General features: G+C 52.8%; 1 non-coding gene across 1 annotated transcript; it reads left to right on the forward strand.

Moving 5' to 3' along the window:
- The first annotated feature begins 9,032 nt into the window (after positions 1 to 9,032).
- trnak-cuu (transfer RNA lysine (anticodon CUU)) lies at positions 9,033 to 9,105 on the forward strand. Its single transcript has one exon. It is a non-coding gene; the product is annotated as a tRNA-Lys (tRNA).
- The last annotated feature ends 10,206 nt before the right edge of the window (positions 9,106 to 19,311 follow it).

A 19,311-nucleotide genomic window follows, 5' to 3' on the forward strand; every position in this document is an offset into this window, starting at 1 on the left:
ACCAGCAGCAGGGACATTGACGTGTCGCTGCACATAGCCAGGAACAGCGTCCTGTAGAAGAGGGGGAAGCAAGGCCCATTGTTCTTCTGGGAGCAGGGCCACAGATGGCGGAGCCTCGGAGGAGACACTACCAGCCACAGTTGTACAAATCTAATATTTCCTACCTCCAGATGTCAGAGGTCCAGTACTGGAGAAGACTGCGTCTGTCCTGGGGGACAGTTGACCACCTGTGCCAGGTGATACAAGAGTTGGAACCACGTGGACTGGGAGGCCCCCCATTGCCCAGTGGCCCCGAAAGTTACTGTGGCTCTGAACGTCTATGCCACTGGCTCGTTTCAGGGCAGCTCAAGTGACCTGTGTAGCATTTCCCAGTCAGCAGCTCACTAGTGCATAAGGGAGGTCACAGATGCGCTAATTGCGAGGGCCCACATGTACATCAACTTGGACTGGGACCAGGTGAGCCAGGGCAATGGGCTTTGCCCACATAGCAGGCATGCCCCAGGTTCAGTGTCATCCAATGCACCCATGTGCCTCTGCATTCCCCATGGTGGCATGGGGTGTCATTTTTGAACTGCAAAGTATATCACTCCCTCAATGTCCAGCTCCTCTGGGATCACGTATTCTGTAGGTGTGTGCCCATTTCCTGGGGAGCATCCAAGATAGTTACATCTTGGGGCGTTCGCAGATCCCAGCATTGTTTAAGAGAGAGCAGCGGCTGGAGGGATGGCTCCTCAGGGACACAGGAGGTGACTGTGACACCAGTGCAGAGGCCACAAACACCTGCTGAAACTCACTACAATTAGGCTCATGCATCACCGTGTGCACTGGACGAGCAGGCGATTGGACTGCTCAGGTTGCGGTTCTGGTTACTGATGATTACGTTATCATCAGTGCAGGAGGTGGGAGAGACATAGCGCGGCCATTCTCACAGGGAAAATGTGGCGGGTTTGCGTGGAGGTTTGTGGGGCTTGGTGCCATGGCATGACATCGATCAGGCTCCTTATGGGTGATCAAAGTGATTTTTAATGCTATCTAGTTATTGCAATTATTCTACAATAGTATCTAGGTTCACTCATGCCCACAAGGTACCTTTCATTTCTTACTCTTTCTCACCGTCCCATTCCGTGTAAGTGCATCACCATGTATCACCATGTTGCCTGAGATGACCTTGGTGGGCGTACCCAGACAGCATGGGTGTCACAGTGCTGCCCTTTTTGGTGTGCGCGGCAGGAGGTGTGTCGCTCTCAGGGAGAGGGGTGTCAGATGGACTGGACACCCCCAGGGTCTCCTGGGTGGAAGACCTCAGGCTGCACTCCTGCCGATCGTCTTCCCTTCAGTTGCCCAGGGGCCCCTGGGCTTCTGCATGGATCGAGGGGCAGCTGGAGTGAGATCCAAAAGCTCCGCCATCCTCTGGAACTGACACTGTGGATTTCCACTGGTGCCTGCACCATGCAGTTAAAGCCCTGTACTATGGAGCTCATACCCTCAGCAATAGAGGTCATGGATTAAACCATGAAGCAGACATTTCCAGCCATTGAATTCACATCCTGCACCAAGGTCTCCAACTATGGGCGCCATCCTCTCAGTGTTGGCCACATTGTGTCGGACTGATGGCACCATCTCCTCGGACAAAATGTGATGGGTTTCCTCCAGTCAGCCTTGCAGTCCAAGGAGAATTGCTTTCATCCGTTCCAGGTGCTCCCAACTCTGCCTTTGCTGCTACAGCAGTCCTGAGACGACCCTATCCAGGGGCAAGCCATTGGCCGGGGCTCAGTAGAATCTTTTTCTTTGGCATCCCTCTGAGTGCCGGATCCCTGGGGTATCCCTGCCTCTACCTGCTGTGGATCATCAGGTGTGAGGTGCTCATCAGGGAGTGAGGTGCTCATCCCACCGAAGGCAAGTATCTGTACTGGTGGCGGGTGCGGGTGACAGGAGTTTCGCCCCTTCAATGCTGGATGTATGCCGCGGAGTTGCTCGGGTCCGTGGTGTCCAGGGACCATGAGGGTGGTCCAGGCTGGTCTGCTGCTTGACCTGCAATGGAAGGGAGTTGGCATTTGTGTGAGACAGGGGAACACTGATAGGAGACAGCTCACTCATGTGAGGCTTACACCATGGCTGGATGAGGGTTATCACTTGTGTCTTTGCTCCCAACCTCGCACTCTGCTTCTCACCAGCAAGCTCAAGGTCTCACTCCTCAAATGGGGTTAGGGTCTCGAGCTCCGGCATCACTCCAACAGGCTGTACCCGCTCATGCCTGTTTGGCTTGAGTTTGTTCTGCAACGAGACAGATTGGAAGAATGTAGGCATGAGTCATGCTACATCAGATGGGGGGTCCAGTGTGGCATGCATGGAAGTTGAGTGGTAGCGGGCATTTGAGGGCCACCGGAGCTACTGGGAGGATTATGTGGGGGGACAGTACTTGACAAGTGCTGTGACCCCGTGAGGTGGGTGGGAGTGAGGTCACCATGGAGGTGTGAGGGCTGTGTTAAGGGGTGTTGAGGGAGACATGAGGAGACAGACATACCCTGGCTGCATAAAGAAGGTCATTCATCTTCTTACGACACTTCAGCCGTCCTCTTATGGAGTAAGCTGGAGCTGACAATCGGGGCCACAGCCTCCCAGGTGGGTTTGGTCACTTTGCAGGATGGATGTCTGCCCGATTGTGGGTAGAGGTTTCCTGTCTCTGATCAACGCCATCGAGGAGTGTGCTGAGGGCTCCCTCTGTAAAACCTGGTGCTGTTTTTCTGACAGTCATCCCCCCAAATAGACTTGGAATAAGTGCAGAGGAGGCGTTTAAATGGTGCGCCCCACTGATTATAGAGATTACGTTTTTCTGGGGCAAGCATATCAGAGGCAAGTCGCCATAAACAAGGCGTGCTTCATATGAAGAAAAAAAAATATGTTGAAGAGACTGAATATTCTGTGAGTTTTCCCACCATTGGTGACGGTGGCATTCTCCCCGGTTTTCTCACCAGGACTGACAGGTTGAAAAAAATGGTAAGATTCCATCCAACATGTAAGATAAGAAAGGGAACAGATATGGTGAATCTCATAATGCTAACTTTGGTTCTAAGAATATTAACAGATCATATATAAACTTTCATATTATTAAGAATTGATATGAATTTTTTAAAAGCCTCGATTCTGTCTTCTCCATGGCAATAATTGCATGTTCTTTGAATTTCTAATCAATTACCAACTCCAAGCTGTTAAAATGCTAATATATATATTTTAAAAAAATATTTTATTGAAGCATTTGTAATTTTCACAATTTACCATATTGACATCTCTAACACAACCGCGCGGGTCGACGCATAAAATGCCCCCTAAAATAACAACACACAATAAACCACGTACCCCACTTCTCCCACCCTATCCCCAATTACCCGTATACTAAATTCCCTGTCGTTATTTAACATTACCATGCCTCCTATTCTCCTCCCCCCCCCCACCTTTTTCCCTTTCCCCCCTTACTGCTGACGTTCAGTTTTTGTTAAAGAAATCGATGAACGGCTTCCAACTCCGGGCGAATCCCTGTATTGACCCTCTTAAAGCGAACTTGATTTTCTCCAGACTGAGATACGCTACCATATCGCTGACCCACACTCCTGATTTCAGGGGCTCCGAGTCCCTCCATCTCAGAATATCGGCCTCCCTCCCCACCTTTGTCCCCGGATCTTCCGACACCCCAAACATTGCTAATTCTGGACTCGGAGTTACCCTACCTTCCAGGACTTCCGACATAACATCCGCAAATCCCTGCCAGAATTCCCTCAGTTTCGGACATGCCCAAAACATATGAACATGGTTGGCCGAGCTGGCCCCACACCGCCCACATCTGTCCTCCACCTCCTCGAAGAACTTACTCATCCGGGCTACCGTTATGTGGGCCCTGTGGACTACCTTGAACTGAATCAAGCTGAGTCCAGGACGAGGATGCATTTACCCTTTTCAGGGCTTTTTCCCACAGTTCAGTTTCCAGCTCCCCTCCCAACTCCTCTTCCCACTTCCTCGTCACCTCTCTGATAGGGGCCCCTTCCCACTCTAACAATTCCCTATATATGTCCGAAATCCTCCCACCTCCAACCCCTGTTTTTGACAGCACTTTATCCTGTAGTCCCCTCAGGAGGAGGCGAGGAAAGCTTGGGACCTGTCTCCGTACAAAGTCATACCTTAAAGCCCCCATCCAGCCCCCCCGAGACAAACCAGTGATTGTCACAGATTGGTGACCACACTGACGCCCCCTCCAGTCTCACATGCCGCCTCCATTGCCCCCACACCCCCAGGGCCGCCACCACCACAGGACCCGTGGAGTACTGAGCCGGCAAGAATTAAGCTCGGGAGAGCCAATCTCCCTTCCCCAAGGGCCCGTTCCAGGAGTGCCCTCTTTACTCTCGGGGTTTTACCCGCCCATGTAAACTTCGATATTGCCACATTCATACTTCTGAAAAAGCCTTTGGGACAAAAATCTGGAGACACTGAAAATTGAAAAGCAGCCTCGGAAGGACAGTGATTAAATTGATAATATTAATACCAATATTTAATGATCTCTCAACCTTTAACGATGCATCATATAAATGCACCGTCAGTATGTCAAACCACACTCATACTTGGCCACAGAAAGTAGGGCAAATATGATTTGCTTACTTTGTGGGTAATAATGTTATATTCAGACAACTAATGCCAATAAATTGTGTATCGGAAATAGAAAGGCCAGAAGCATCGCAAAACGTCAAGCTAATTGTTTCAGGAAGAGCTGCAGATGATTTAGACATCTTTCCATTTACCTCACCACCCTATATATAACGATATAGGAATAATTCAAGTGACTGGAAAGATTCTCTCATGGGAAATGGGTCTGAAACCTGTAATTATCTTGCAGCTTCCCAAGGGATTTTAGTTTCCTATCTCAAATTTCAGGATCATTTCAACTTTGACAAGTGCTAGTCGGTCCAATGTTTTGTGTCCATACAATCTTTCATCACATCCGCACTCAAATTGCTAGTGAAATACAAGTAAATGATTATATTCATTAATCACTAATGATTTATTTTTATTGGGAGACTATACTGTACTGGAAAAAACGGTTAAGAGGTATTTTTTCCATCAAGGATTGTTAGAACATGAAATGTCTAGTCTCAGGGTGTGGTTGAGGCTAAGATCGCAGCATCATTTGAATAAATGCTGAAACCGAGGAAATAATCAGCCTGTGGAAAGAAACCAGTCTACGTGAGACACGTTTTGCATTGCACCAGCAAGGAGCTACAACAGGCTCAAGGGACCAAAAGGCTTCTTTCTGTGCTGTAAACTTCCCTGGTTCTGAAAACGTTTACTAAGGGCGCGTTCTAACGGGAAAAGCACTAAGTGCAGTAGCGAGCGTGACTTGCTGGGTGCTTCACGATGGCCGACCCAACGAAACGCGGTCGGTATCTAACGTCAATTAGGGCCGGTAATGATGCATCATGGGCTCAAGGCAGCAAAGGCTGTTGCGCCAGCTGATTTGCCTGTACCGTGTCCGACAGCTCCCTGCTAATGAGGGGGGGGCAGCACATAAACTGCTTCCTCCAAGCAAAGCCCAGACAGCACGCAGCTTTGCCACCGCGCAGACTTGCTTCACGTTTTGGAGATGCCGACTTGGCCAGACTGTTGGATGCGGTGGAGTCACAACTGGACAAGCTGTTCCCCCGAGGGGGGTCAGAGGGTCAGCCACAGGTCAGCCAGTGTCGCCTGGGAGGCAGTGGCAGCGGCCATTAGCTCGGGGAGCGTTACAAGGAGGACCTCAGTCCAGTATTATAAGAAGCTCAATGACATCCACGGGGCCACACGGGTGATTTTGACATTGTCCCTTTTGCACTGGTTCCACGTGCCACCCAGGCCTCACTACGCAATGAGTTGGCGGCTGGCACCGCGCACCCTCCCCCAGCACAATACCGCCCTGTGCCCCAGCACACCCTGACACCCACCAGCACAACCCACCCATGCCCAGCAGCAGTGCCCACGCCTGTCTCCCGCCTGTCGTGTTATTCACCTTGGGGTAACACGGACTGCAACTGGATGCAGTTGTACTTGAAAGTAGACTCCAAACTGTGATGTTAGTTCAATACGCTTTATTGAACCTGCTGAGCAGTGCACACAGTTCGCTGTGGGTTTGACACTCTACTAATCTAAGCTTACTATAACTAACTAGACCAGACTAGCTCTGAGCCACGTGTAGAAGGTGCTAACTGATATATACACCCTGACTGTCACTACAGTTGTCACCAGTGGAAAGAGGCAGAGTGTTGATGCCTCGTGTTTTTTATAGTGGAAGACCACCCTCTAGTGTTCTGCCTGGTGATTGGTTGTGTTCTGTCCTGTGTGTTGATTGGCTGTACTGGGTGCCTGTCACTGCCTGCTTGTATCTCATTATGCGCATACGTGCATATCATGACACCGGCGATGCACAATGCGTGTGGCTCACCATGCTCTCTCTTTGTCCCCGCAGGAGAAGTTGGCACATAACAGACGGGAAAGGGCCGAGGCGGCGTGCCGGACATCAGAGTCCTCATCCCCTATGAGCAACGTGCCCTGGGGATCGCGGGGATGACCGAGGACAGAGCGGTCACCAACAGTGGAGTTGGCCTATGCCACAGAGGTGAGGATCCCCCTTCATCCAGATGACCTGTCGCAAGTCAGTTGTTCATGTCAGACATAATGATCCTTCCCTCTCACTGACCACATGTCTCTTCACCCGCAGGATCTCTATCGGATGGTGCCGGCCCCTCTGGGGCACCCCGTCAACCTCTCGCCTTCCAAGACAACACCTCAGACAACACCAGAGCTCCGAGGGTGCCACCATCGATGCAAACGGCTGTCATCTCCACCCTCCACCAATCCGGAGACACACACCTCGATGGGCGACATTAGCGGACTTCTGGGACACAAACTGGTGGGGACCATTGGGATGCTGATGCAGGAGGCAGGACTCAGCTGGGTCCCAGTCAGATGCCGAGCCTCTGGACAAGGTTCTCCCAGAGATGATGCAGACGGTAGGATGTGGCTGCGTGATTCAGGATGGGACCTCAGCGACACTCCAGCGGGTCCATAGCTGATTGGAGGAGTCCCAAAGGTTACATTCGCAGCAGATGCTGCCGCCACTCTCGAGTCTCCCCCTGCAGACAACGGCCCCAGGCCCTCCAGAGGACGCATGCCAAGGGCATCAAGGGTACCCCACTGCCCCTTGTTGCCCTCTGCTCTCCCCCAACCCCTGCCCCCTGGGCACAGCGGTGCTAGATCTGGGGCCCGAGAGGCATACCATGTGCAAGTGATGGGTGTGAGCGCGTGGTCAGCGGAAAGGCAGGAGTCAGACTTTGGTATAGATTGAGGAACACCAGGGCTTACCAGAGCTGGACACTTCCTTTATCAGTCGTGGCATAGATTATAAGGCCAGGGAGATTATGTTGAACATTCAGGGAGTGGATCCCCTTCCTACTGATGCAGGGCACTCCCTGTTGCCTTGGGGAACGCAAGGCAACATGCGTGCCATCAATTACCCCCTGGACCTGGGCAATCCCGGCGATGGCTGAGAACCCTGTGCCCGGGCATCCTGATAGGCATGGTCCAGTTTATAGTCAAAGTTTCTAGTCAGCTGCCCAGGCCTACAGGAAATCCGTGGGCTGTATGTTGTGAAATGCCCCGCTTGTGCCCTGGAATGAACCCGAAGCATGTAAATTCTGGGCTGCAGTTATTGACTACAGCTCCGCCTTCAACACCATAATCCCAGCCAAGCTCATATCAAAGCTCCAAAACCTAGGACTTGGCTCCCCACTCTGCAACTGGACCCTCGATTTTCTGACCAACAGACCACAATCAGTAAGAATGAACAACAACACCTCCTCCACAATAGTCCTCAACACCGGGGCCCGCAAGGCTGCGTACTTAGCCCCCTACTCTACTCCCTGTACACACACGACTGCGTGGCAAAACTTGGTTCCAACTCCATCTACAAGTTTGCTGACGATACGACCATAGTGGGCCGGATCTCGAATAACGACGAGTCAGAATACAGGCGGGTGATAGAGAACCTGGTGGAGTGGTGTACCGACAACAATCTCTCCCTCAATGCCAGCAAAACTAAAGAGCTGGTCATTGACTTCAGGAAGCAAAGTACTGTACACACCCCTGTCAGCATCAACGGGGCCGAGGTGGAGATAGTTAGCAGTTTCAAATTCCTAGGGGTGCACATCTCCAAAAATCTGTCCTGGTCCACCCACGTCGACGATACCACCAAGAAAGCTCAACACGCCTATACTTCCTCAGGAAACTAAGGAAATTCGGCATGTCCACATTAACCCTTACCAACTTTTACAGATGCACCATAGAAAGCATCTTATCTGGCTGCATCACAGCCTGGTATGGCAACTGCTCGGCCCAGGACCGCAAGAAACTTCAGAGAGTTGTGAACACTGCCCAGTCCATCACACGAACCTGCCTCCCATCCATTGACTCCATCTACACCTCCCGCTGCCTGGGGAAAGTGGGCAGTATAATCAAAGATCCCTCCCACCCGGCTTACTCACTCTTCCAACTTCTTCCATCGGGCAGGAGATACAGAAGTCTGAGAACACGCACAAACAGACTCAAAAACAGCTTCTTCCCCACTGTCACCAGACTCCGAAATGACCCTCTTATGGACTGACCTCATTAACACTACACCCTGTTGTCTTCATCCGATACCAGTGCTTATGTAGTTACATTGTATGTGTTGTGTTGCCCTATTATGTATTTTCTTTTATTCCCTTTTCTTCCCATGTATTTAATGATCTGTTGAGCTGCTCGCAGAAAAATACTTTTCACTGTACCTTGGTACACGTGACAATAAACAAATCCAATCCAATCCAATCCAGTTACCGTCATGGCCACCGGAAATGGATATCCTCCTCCTCCATGTGCTGCCAGGTCCACAAGGAGATGGCACACGCTCCGCACTGTCCCCTTATTAAGGTGGATCCTCCTGGAGCACATGCTGTCTGATATCTCCTCAAAGCGCACCAGCCCGGCTAACTCAGTCGGTAGAGCATGGGACTCTTAATCCCAGGGTCGTGGGTTCGAGCCCCACGTTGGGCGCGTCTATATTATGAACCGGCCTGTTGGCTTGGGGGAATTGTCAATGGACTACTAATCCAGAGACCCAGGCTAATGCTTTGGGGACCCGAGTTCGAATCCCACCACGGCAGATGGTAAACTTGAAATTCAATAATAATCAAAGGTGAACAGCTTCAAACTAATGAAACAAATTGGAACCGATTCCACAAAGTGTTTTGAGGGCAGCACGGTAGCATTGTAGATAGCACAATTTCACAGCTCCAGGGTCCCAGGGTCCCAGGTTCGATTCTGGCTTGGGTCACTGTCTGTGCGGAGTCTGCACATCCTCCCCGTGTGTGCGTGGGTTTCCTCTGGGTGCTCCGGTTTCCTCCCACAGTCCAAAGATGTGCAGGTTAGGTGGATTGGCCATGATAAATTGCCCTTAGTGTCCAAAATTGCCCTTAGTGTTGGGTGGGGTTACTGGGTTATGGGGTTTTGGGGATAGGGTGGAGGTGTTGACCTTGGGTAGGGTGCTCTTTCCAAGAGCCGGTGCAGACTCGATGGGCCTAATGGCCTCCTTCTGCACTGTAAATTCTATGAAATGTCCAAAGACGCCATGAGCGGTTGCTGGTGCCCCCTCTCTGGGTCCCTCCCCAACCTGATGGGCTGCTGGGTCCTCAGGGTGTGGTGTAGGCTGCTGCACATGGGCTGCCACCTTGAGCCTGCGTCAATGCTGCTGCTGTCGCCTTCTCGGGCGTCTGGCTGCCTGGACTGCCACCATGAGGGCAGCTGCTGCGGGGTCCATGATACCATCCATTACGTTCCCCTCAGGTTCCCTCCCCGATCAACATACACTTACCTTCTGACTGCAGGGATAACCCCGGTGCTGAAGCTTAGCTCGAGGATATTTGGTTGTTGGCTGCTGCCTCTCTGGTGTTGACGCGTCCAGGGTTCAGGCAAAGTTTCCATGCCTCACAATTTGACTGGGAGGCAAGGCAATAACACTCTCCTGCGACATAGCCCGTGGCCCCACAGGATTCCACTCTGGAGCTGTGAAATGCTCAAACAACAAATACTGCCAATTCCCTCTTATCAGTCGTCTTCAGCTGTGCAGCCAGAGGCTGCTCATGGTCAGGGAGAGTTAAAGTGATCCTCACCATATTACCACAAACAGGGCTCTGTCCTGGAGGTATTCAGTGGGACTGGCGGGCGGCAGCTGAAGTTGCCCCTGTTATGTGAATGCACAGTCTGGGTGATGGCCTTCAGGACCCACAGGCGCTGAGCCCCTCACTCCCTCAGCCCTGGGGCGACACCCCACCGATGGTGCCCAGCCCCCCGACCAGGCATACCCCACCACCCCCCCTGCCACCAAGCAATGAGGCAGCAGTTCCAGAACCCCCTGGCTGATAGCCAGATTTCAAAGATAGCTACTCACCTCCTCTGATCCTCTCAGCAGCCATTGCGCTAGCTTCACATATTTTAATCGGTGTACTAAAGGGTGCCCTCTGGGGTGCCAGTTAGACCCTGGGAGGCCGTTAGATAGGGCGTCCGTCCAGATATAAATATGGAGATTGTCCTCTGTTGGTGTTAATTGGAACTTCGCCACGTCTAGGCGGAATCCGAAACCTGCCAACGGGAGCGGGCCGGTTAGATCGGAAATCGATCGCCGCCCGGCACGGATCCTGATTTCGACCTCTCCTGCGATCTAACTGGCTCGCATGCACCGCGTGCAACGCGACCATTAGATCGCACCCTGAACCTTTCATTAGCACAGTCATATTTCTGTACATTAGAGGATATCTACAGGGTACAATGCTCACATAGGTACAAGAAGTCCACTTTATCACACAGATAGGAACAAAACATTCAAGTAAACATGGTTATTCTTGAAAACAAAATACTAAAACTAGTCCTTAAAACTGTTTGTAAGCTCAGCTGACTAAGTGAATGAGTTACTGAGCCATGTAAACCATAAACGTTCCATGTTGGATGCTCAGTCTTTACTGAATTAGTTTGGGTGCCTTTACAGGTACTACAACTTTTCTTATTATTTATTGGATGTGGGCATCAGTGGCAATGTCACCCTTTGCTGCCCATCCTTAATTGTCCCTGAAACAGAGCTTGCTAGGCATTGTCAGAGGGCAGTTAAGAGCCAATCACATTGCTTTGGGTCTGGAGTCACATGTAGGCCAGACCAGGTAAAGATGGACATTAGTGAACCAGATTGTTTTGTTTTACGAGAAGTGATAGTTCCAGATCACCACTACTGAGTCAAGGTTTGCACAGCATAAAAACATTCTCCGGTTGCTGACGCTGAAATTGCTTTCGGTGATTGGCTAGAGAATCAAAGTTCCCGACCGAATTGGGGGCGGTGCCGCTTTCACGATGCCCCGCCCCCTCCAAAACGGCGTACTCGGAGACGATGCCGCACGACGTATCGACGGCCTCAGGTCATTTCCTGAGGCCTGCCCCCCCCCGATGCTCCGCCCCCGACCTGCCGAGTTCCCAAAGGCGTCGGTCGCGTGTGGTCTCATCCGTCGGGAACTCGGTGTGGCGGCTGCGGACTCAGTCCAGGGGCCGCCTCAGTCAGGGAGGGCCGATCTCCGGGCAGGGGGGACTTTATCAGGGGTTGGAGGCACTGTGGGGGGTGGTTCAGGAAGCCCGAGCCGGCCAAAGGGGGGGCCCTATTTCGCGGGCCAGGTCTCTGAGCGGCCTCTGCCATGTAGCACGGCGTGGCCGCTGCAGGCCGTGGACCCGGCAATTCTCCGGGCCATATCAGCAGCTAGAGCTGGCTGCTCTATGCTGCCGGCATGCTAGTTCCCAGCCACACGGAGGATCGGTGGCCATTTAACGCCATTTTCTCTGGCGTAAACCGTTCCCCTGCCGGCATGAGGCCATAGCCTCAGAATCTGAGAATCACGCCCATTGTTCTTTATATTCCAAATTTATTAAGTTCCACCAGCTGCTATGGTGGGATTTGAACTCATACTCCTGCTCTCCGAATTATTAGCCTGGACCTCAGGATTACGGGTCTGATGACATTACCACTACCCCACCATTTCCTCCTAAAATAGTCTCAGCATCTCTGAGTTAAGGAAAAGTATCCATGTATCCATGCTCTTGCAACCCTACTTAAGTGTGCACAAAATCAGAATTCACAGCCTGTCAACATTCTTGGGAGAGGAAAAGGAAGGAAAGCCAGGAAATATAAAATTAGATATAAAAGGATTTACAGATATAAACGCCCAAACATTTTCAACATAAAAGCTACAACAGAGAAATGGGCCATTTGGCCCAACCAATCAGTATGGGAGTTTACCCTCCATATGACCAAATAGTAATGTAACCATTTTGTTTTGTATTTCTTCGTCCTTCTATTCAATCTTTAATGCACTTCAGGGAGTTTGCATATTCTCCCTGCGTCTGTGTGGCTTTCCTTCCACAGTCCAAAGATATGCAGGTTAGGTGGATTGGCCATGCTAAGAATGTCCCTTATTGCCCAAAAGGTGAGGTGGGGTTACGGGGATAGGGCAGGGGAGTGGGCCTAAGTAGGGTGCTCTTTCGGAGGGTTGGTGCAGACTCAATGGGCCAAATGGCCTCCTTCTGCATTGTGGGGATTCTATCATTCTATAATTCAGACAACTCATGAATTTTGAAGCGCTGTCATTGTTATTATGCAGACAAATGTGGCAGCCAGTTTCCAGACAGCACAGTCTTCCAATCAGCATGGGCCATCAACAACCAGTTATTCCACACTCTCGTGGTGATGGTTGAGAGGAATGTTGACCATCCACCTGAGAAGGTAAGTGGGGCTTCAGTTAAGACAGTAGCTCTGGGGCAGCAGCATTCCCTGAGCACTGCACTGACATCTCAGCCTACATTGTGTTCTGCAAGTCTACAACATACCTATGGAACAAGAGTAATGAGTGGTACCAACTGAGCCAAGCTGCAGTTAGCGAGTGATTAATATTAAAGTAATGATTTAAACATGTGCAGTTATCTAGATTTAGACCCCAGACAGGTCCCTGCTCGGCCCCTAGAAAGACCCAGAGGTATAAAGGTTCAGGGTGACTGTCACCTTGACAGCCACCGGGAGCGGGTATCCTCCTACATACCCCCGTGGTGCCAGGTGATGCACGGTCTCCCTGGTTAACCAAAGTCTTTGGCGGCACTGGTGGTCCAGCAGCTCCTCGAAGGACTGGCGCTGATGGTATACACGTGACCTGTTGTGGCGCCTCCTCAATCTGTTGGACGGCTGCCACCCGAGCCTCACAGGCTGGCCCCTGCTCTTGTGGGGCAGGCTCCTCTCCGAGCAGACCCTGTGCCTCCAGCCTCCGTGCGTCCTCAACAGCAGCCGTGGCCAAGTAGATAGCGTGCACTGCTGGCTGTATTCCAAAACTCATTCTCTGCAGAGGGGTGAAAGAGAAGACATGTTAACAAGATGATGATTCCCTTGTACATTCTAATCAAACACGCTATTTGGTGACCGTGAGTTACACCTCAGCTGCACCCTTCACATGTCTCTCCCAAACCTCCTCCACCCCTCAGCCCTTCCCCCCCAATACGGTGCCTTCCACACCCCACCCCTGTCCCCATCAGTGAGTGATATTGGGGAGCCGCTATCCTCACCACCCTTCCTTGTCAACAGGGGTATCGGTGGCTGCCGCAACCCATGTCAGCAATAGGCCTGTCCTGTATCCCCAGTGGGGTCTACTGTTGGTGTCCTCATTGGGTGGGCCTTGTGCTGCCACGCCAGCAGGCTGGCACCTGGTTATGTGATGGAGAGTGTCATTGTGTGCCATTAATTGCCTCCATGCTTGTGTGTGGGCAGTTTCTACAGATTGGGGTGAGGCAGGGAATTGTGCGTCTGCTGGGAGCGTAGCTGCAGTGTGATGTGGCTCCTGAGTGTGACACACAAGTCGTGACAACCTGTCCAGAGGTAGGATGGATGGGAGCAGGGGCGTAGTGGGCAGGTGCCTGGAGACAGTTGGTGGTCCTCAGGGGTGGACTAGCTGATAGTGTAATTATTGAGGCCTTACCTTGAGAGGGGCAGTGTGCCTGGGAGGGTGTCACAATGCACGTTTCCTTTGTTTGAGGGGAGCTCTGCTATCCCCCTGCTACCCCTGGGGTGGGCTGTGCCTCTGATGAGTGCACTGAGGAGTGGCAGCACCTGGTGTGTCAATGATGGAGTTCGGCCACGCCCATCCAGTTGATGATGCAGCTGGGGTCTGAGGGTTTCCAGAGGGGTGGCCAGGGTGGGCTCCCAAATGACCTGAGGTTCTGTGAATATTTACAGGACACAGTGAGCAGTCAGCAGAGTGAGCAGCCAGGGGCCTGTAACTTGTACCAAAGGGGTGCGTTTAAACCAAATACTGCGGCAATGGCAGTTTGAGCCAGGACACCCTGATCCTGAGGGGTCACCCTGAATCCACGGAGCAGTCACCAAGTTGCTCCCCGCTCCTCCCCCCAGCCGTGGCAGCCAACCCCAGCAAGTGCTACAATTTCTAACAGCTTTTCAAACTTTGCTTACCTTCTCTCTCCCCCTCAGCAGCCATGGCGCCCAGTCCCCGTTTGTAAATACCTGTAGTAAACCACGCCCACGCGACCTCCGCCTGAGAGGGGCCACTGGCACAGGGCACAAACCACATTATCAGTACCAGAGAGGGACCAGAGCATGGCACCCGAATTGGCATCAGCTGCGGACTTCGATTTTGGCTGGGTGCCAAATTCTCCGCCAAATCACGGTTCGCATTTGCGGTGTTGCGAGGCAGAGAATTTTGCCCCTTGTTTTTAAATAAACTTGATGCCGGCAGAGTGAAGGTTGGGGAGTGAGGGGACGGATCAACAAAGTGGGGGACCTGAAAGGGGGAAAAAATTGGGGCTGGCAGACAAAATGGCGCCCTGATATGCGAGGGGCCTTTCCTCCAGCAGGAAATCCCTCTAAGTGTGGCTTCAGCAGAGACAATCTGTCCGGGGCCAAAAAAAGCGGTTTGGACAGCGAGATGTTTGTCAATGCTGCAGCTGCGAGAAACACCCGGTTAAACGTGCCCGACAGTGGACATTAACTTCAGCCCGCTGAATCGCGCTCAAATATTCCAAAGACTGCATTGACCCTTCGACCGTACTTCCAATTAAACTGATATCTGGGGCGCGATTTTCCGACCCCCCCCACCGGGTCGGAGAATCGCCGGGGGCTGGCGTGAATCCCGCCCCCGCCGTGTCCCGAATTCTCCGCCACCGGAGATTCGGTGGGGGCGGGAATCGCGCCGGTCAGCGGAAATAGCGCCGGTCGGCGGGCCCACCCCCGCCGATTCTCCGGTCCGCGATGGGCCAAAGTCTCGCCGCTGTCAACCCACGCCAGCCGGCGGGGATTGAACCACCTTTCGAACGGCGGGACAAGGCGGCGCGGGCGGGCTCCGGGATCCTGGGGGGGCGCGGGGTGATCTGGCCCCCCACGGTGGCCTGGCCCGCGATTGTGGCCCACCGATCCGTGGGCGGGCCTGTGCCCTGGGGGCACTCTTTCCTTCCGCCTTCGCCATGGTCTTCACTATGGCGGAGGCGGAAGAAACCTCCTCCACTGCGCATGCGCGGGGATGCCGTGAGCGGCCGCTGACGCTCCGCGCATGCGTCGCACGGCAAAGTCATTTCCGCGCCAGCTGGCGGGGCGCCAAAGGCCTTTCCCACCAGCCGGCGGGGCAGAAATCACTCCGGCACGGGCCTAGTCCCTCAAGGTGAGGGCTCGGCCCCTCAAGATGCGGAGAATTCCGGACATCGCGCCGTTTGGGGAGAATTTCGCCCCTTATTCGTATTCCATGGAGTCGATAGCAGGTGAGTGTGTCCATTATGATCATGATACAGCGTTGTCAAAAGATAAAAGACATGAGAAATGTTCAATGATTGGCAATTCTGGTTGGGGTACCAGAGACAACAGTCGTAAGAGTTTCATTTATTCTACCAGTGATATCCCATCGCACAAGTTACAATTCAAGAATGCATACTATTTACCAAGGGACAAGGTTAAACACATTTGAAGTAAATGATTTAATTCTACACTTTTTACAGATTCTGTAAAATCTGCTGCGGAATACTCCGCATCTTTGGGGGCCGAGCCCCAACATTGAGGGGCTAGGCCGATGCCGGAGGGATTTCCGCCCCGCCAGCTGGAGGAAACGGCCTTTGTTGCCCCGCCAGCTGGCGCGGAAATGACATGTAGGGGCAGCGCATGCGCGGGAGCGTCAGCGGCCGCTGACAGTTTCCCGCGCATGCGCGGTGGGGAGGGTCTCTTCCGCCTCCGCCATGGTGGAGACCGTTGCGGAGGCGGAAGGGAAAGAGTGCCCCCACGGCACAGGCCCGCCCGCGGATCGGTGGGCCCCGATCGCGGGCCAGGCCACCGTGGGGGCATCCCCCGGGGTCAGATCACCCCGCGCCCCCCCAGGACCCCGGAGCCCGCCCACGCCGCCTTGGCCCGCCGGTAAATAGGTACTTTAATTTACGCCGGCGGGACAGGCAATTTATCTGCGGGACTTCGGCCCATCCGGGCCGGAGAATCGAGCGGGGGGGCCCGCCAACCGGCGTGGCCCGATTCCCGCCCCCGCCGAATATCCGGTACCGGAGACTTCGGCAACCGGCTGGGGCGGGATTCACGGCGGCCACCGGCCATTCTCCGACCCGCTGGGGGGTCGGAGAATGACGCCCATGGATCTAAATATACAAGGTCTGAAAATCCACATATTTTCCGGGAGGGGCAGTAGGGAGAGCATCCCAGCATAACTGCCATTGTGCACCAGCTGGGATGGGACCTGTCATAATATACATCAGTATATCATGGTGCAGATACACATACACTGATGGACACACAGCAAGACCAATCAACACACACAACACCGCAGCCAATCACCAGTTAGAGCACACGCACTATAAAGACAGGGGGCATCAGAGTTCCCACTCATTCGAGCTGCAGCTTCCTAGTAGGACAGAGCTCACAGCCTGCAGCACAGATCTTCACCATGTGCTGAGTGCATAGACTGGTTAGGACAAGGCATAGGTCTTTAGTTCAATCTAATATCGTGTTAACCCACAGTGAAGGTATGTTAAACAGTTTTTGACTTAATAAAATACTGTTGGACTATTTTATGTGTTGGTGGCCTATATGTGTTCCACGGATCCAGAGCGCCCAACACAACATGATACCAGGAGTTGAGGGATATTAGAACTTCTTAGACCTACCTGCAAGTGATCTGCCTTCCACCAGCATACCGTCATCCTGCAAAATGGACAACATCTGCCCGCCGCCGCTCCGCATCGTCGGTAACCCGGGGGCCAACTGGAAGATATTCAAACAACGCTTCCAGCTCTTCCTTGAGGCCACAGACTGAGAGCATGCCTCGGACACCAGGAAGATCGCTCTCTTCCTGTCCACAGCTGGGGATCATGCCATCCACATTTTCAATTCTCTCACCTTTGCGGATGATGAAGATAAAACAAAGTTCAAGACGGTCCTCCTCAAGTTTGACACTCACTGCAACATAGAGGTGAATGAAAGTTTCGAGCGCTATGTTTTCCAACAGCGTTTGCAGCGTAAGGATGAACCTTTCCAGTCCTTTCTCACCCACCTCCGCACCCTTGCGCAGTCCTGTAGCTACGGGCCCACCTCCGACTCCATGATACGCGACCAGATCATTTTCGGTGTTCAGTTGGATCCCCTACGACAGCAGCTCCTCAAGGTAAAGCAGCTCACCCTAGCGACCACCATCAAAACCTGCGTGCTACACAAAAACGCCACGAGCTGGTATTCCCACATCCAAGTGGCTGAAACAGCGCGGCAAGGTCCCCACGAGGCGGAACGGGCCCAAGCAATTGAGCAACTCCAGGGCCTCAGCCTGGATGAGGGCGGCCATTTCGCGCGCTTTTCACGGACTCCCGTGCTTGTGCGCACCAAACGAGGGGACGACGACGTCGACGAACGTAATGCGCAGACACGCACCACGTACGACTGCACCGTGCATGTACGGTGGCGCAGCAAACGTACTGACGCTACGACGTGCGGCAGATGTGGCTCCGCCCATTTAAAATGGCAATGTCCTGCCAAATCCCGACAATGCCTGGGATGTGGCAAACTTGGCCACTATGCTACCTCATGCCGAGCAGCTCAGCCTGCCAACTCTTACCGCTCCAGCCAGCCTCGCAGGAATGTCCGGGCCATTCAACCCACGGTCACCGAGTCCGATGCTGACCTACCACCCAACATTGACACCGAGGACCCAAAGGTGCCTTTTCGAGTCGGTATCGTGAAAAAAAACAGGGTGTCTCCGAAGCAAAGACACCAGCCGCTGTTGGTACACAGCATCAATCCAGACGATGAGTGGTGTGCCACCCTGACGGTCAACCGGTCCCAAATACGATTCCGCCTGGACACTGGTGCCTCCGCCAATCACATTGCGCAGTCTGACCTCCAAAGCCTTCGTGTCAAACCAGCCATCCTCCCATCAGCCTGCCAGCTATTGGATTATAATGGCAATGCCATTGATGCCAGCGGCTCGTGTCAACTTGAAGTGACGCACAGGTCACGCAAAGCCATCCTTCCTTTTGAAATCGTAAGCTCCTCGAAAGCCTCCCTGCTTGGCGCGCAGGCATGCAAGCTGTTGAACCTAGTTCAGAGAGTTCACTCTCTCTCTCCTGATGACACGTCAGCCTTTCAGGACACCGACTTCAGGACGCAACTCGACGCCATCATCAACCAGCACCACGACATCTTCGAGGGCATGGGCACGCTCTCATACACCTACAAAATCTTATTAAAACAGAATGCCACGCCTGAGGTGCACGCACCTCGCAGGGTCCCAGCACCCCTTAAGGACCGCGTCAAGCAGCAGCTGCAGGAGCTCCAGAACCAAGGAGTGATTTCCAAAGTCACGGAACCGACCGACTGGGTCAGTTCCATGGTAAGTGTAAAAAAGCCTTCCGGCGAATTGAGAATTTGCATTGATCCCAAGGATCTAAATCGCAATATCATGAGGGAGCATTATCCAATTCCCAAGCGCGAAGAACTCACATGCGAGATGGCTCGCGCCAAGCTCTTCACTAAACTCGACGCCTCAAAAGCATTCTGGCAAATCCAGCTCGACAAATCCAGCAGGAAACTTTGCACATTTAATACCCCCTTTGGCAGATATTGTTACAACAGGATGCCGTTTGGGATCATATCTGCATCAGAAGTGTTCCATAGGATTATGGAACAAATGATGGAAG

Source organism: Scyliorhinus torazame, chromosome 8 (genome assembly GCF_047496885.1).
Source record: "Scyliorhinus torazame isolate Kashiwa2021f chromosome 8, sScyTor2.1, whole genome shotgun sequence".
Lineage (NCBI taxonomy): Eukaryota > Metazoa > Chordata > Chondrichthyes > Carcharhiniformes > Scyliorhinidae > Scyliorhinus > Scyliorhinus torazame.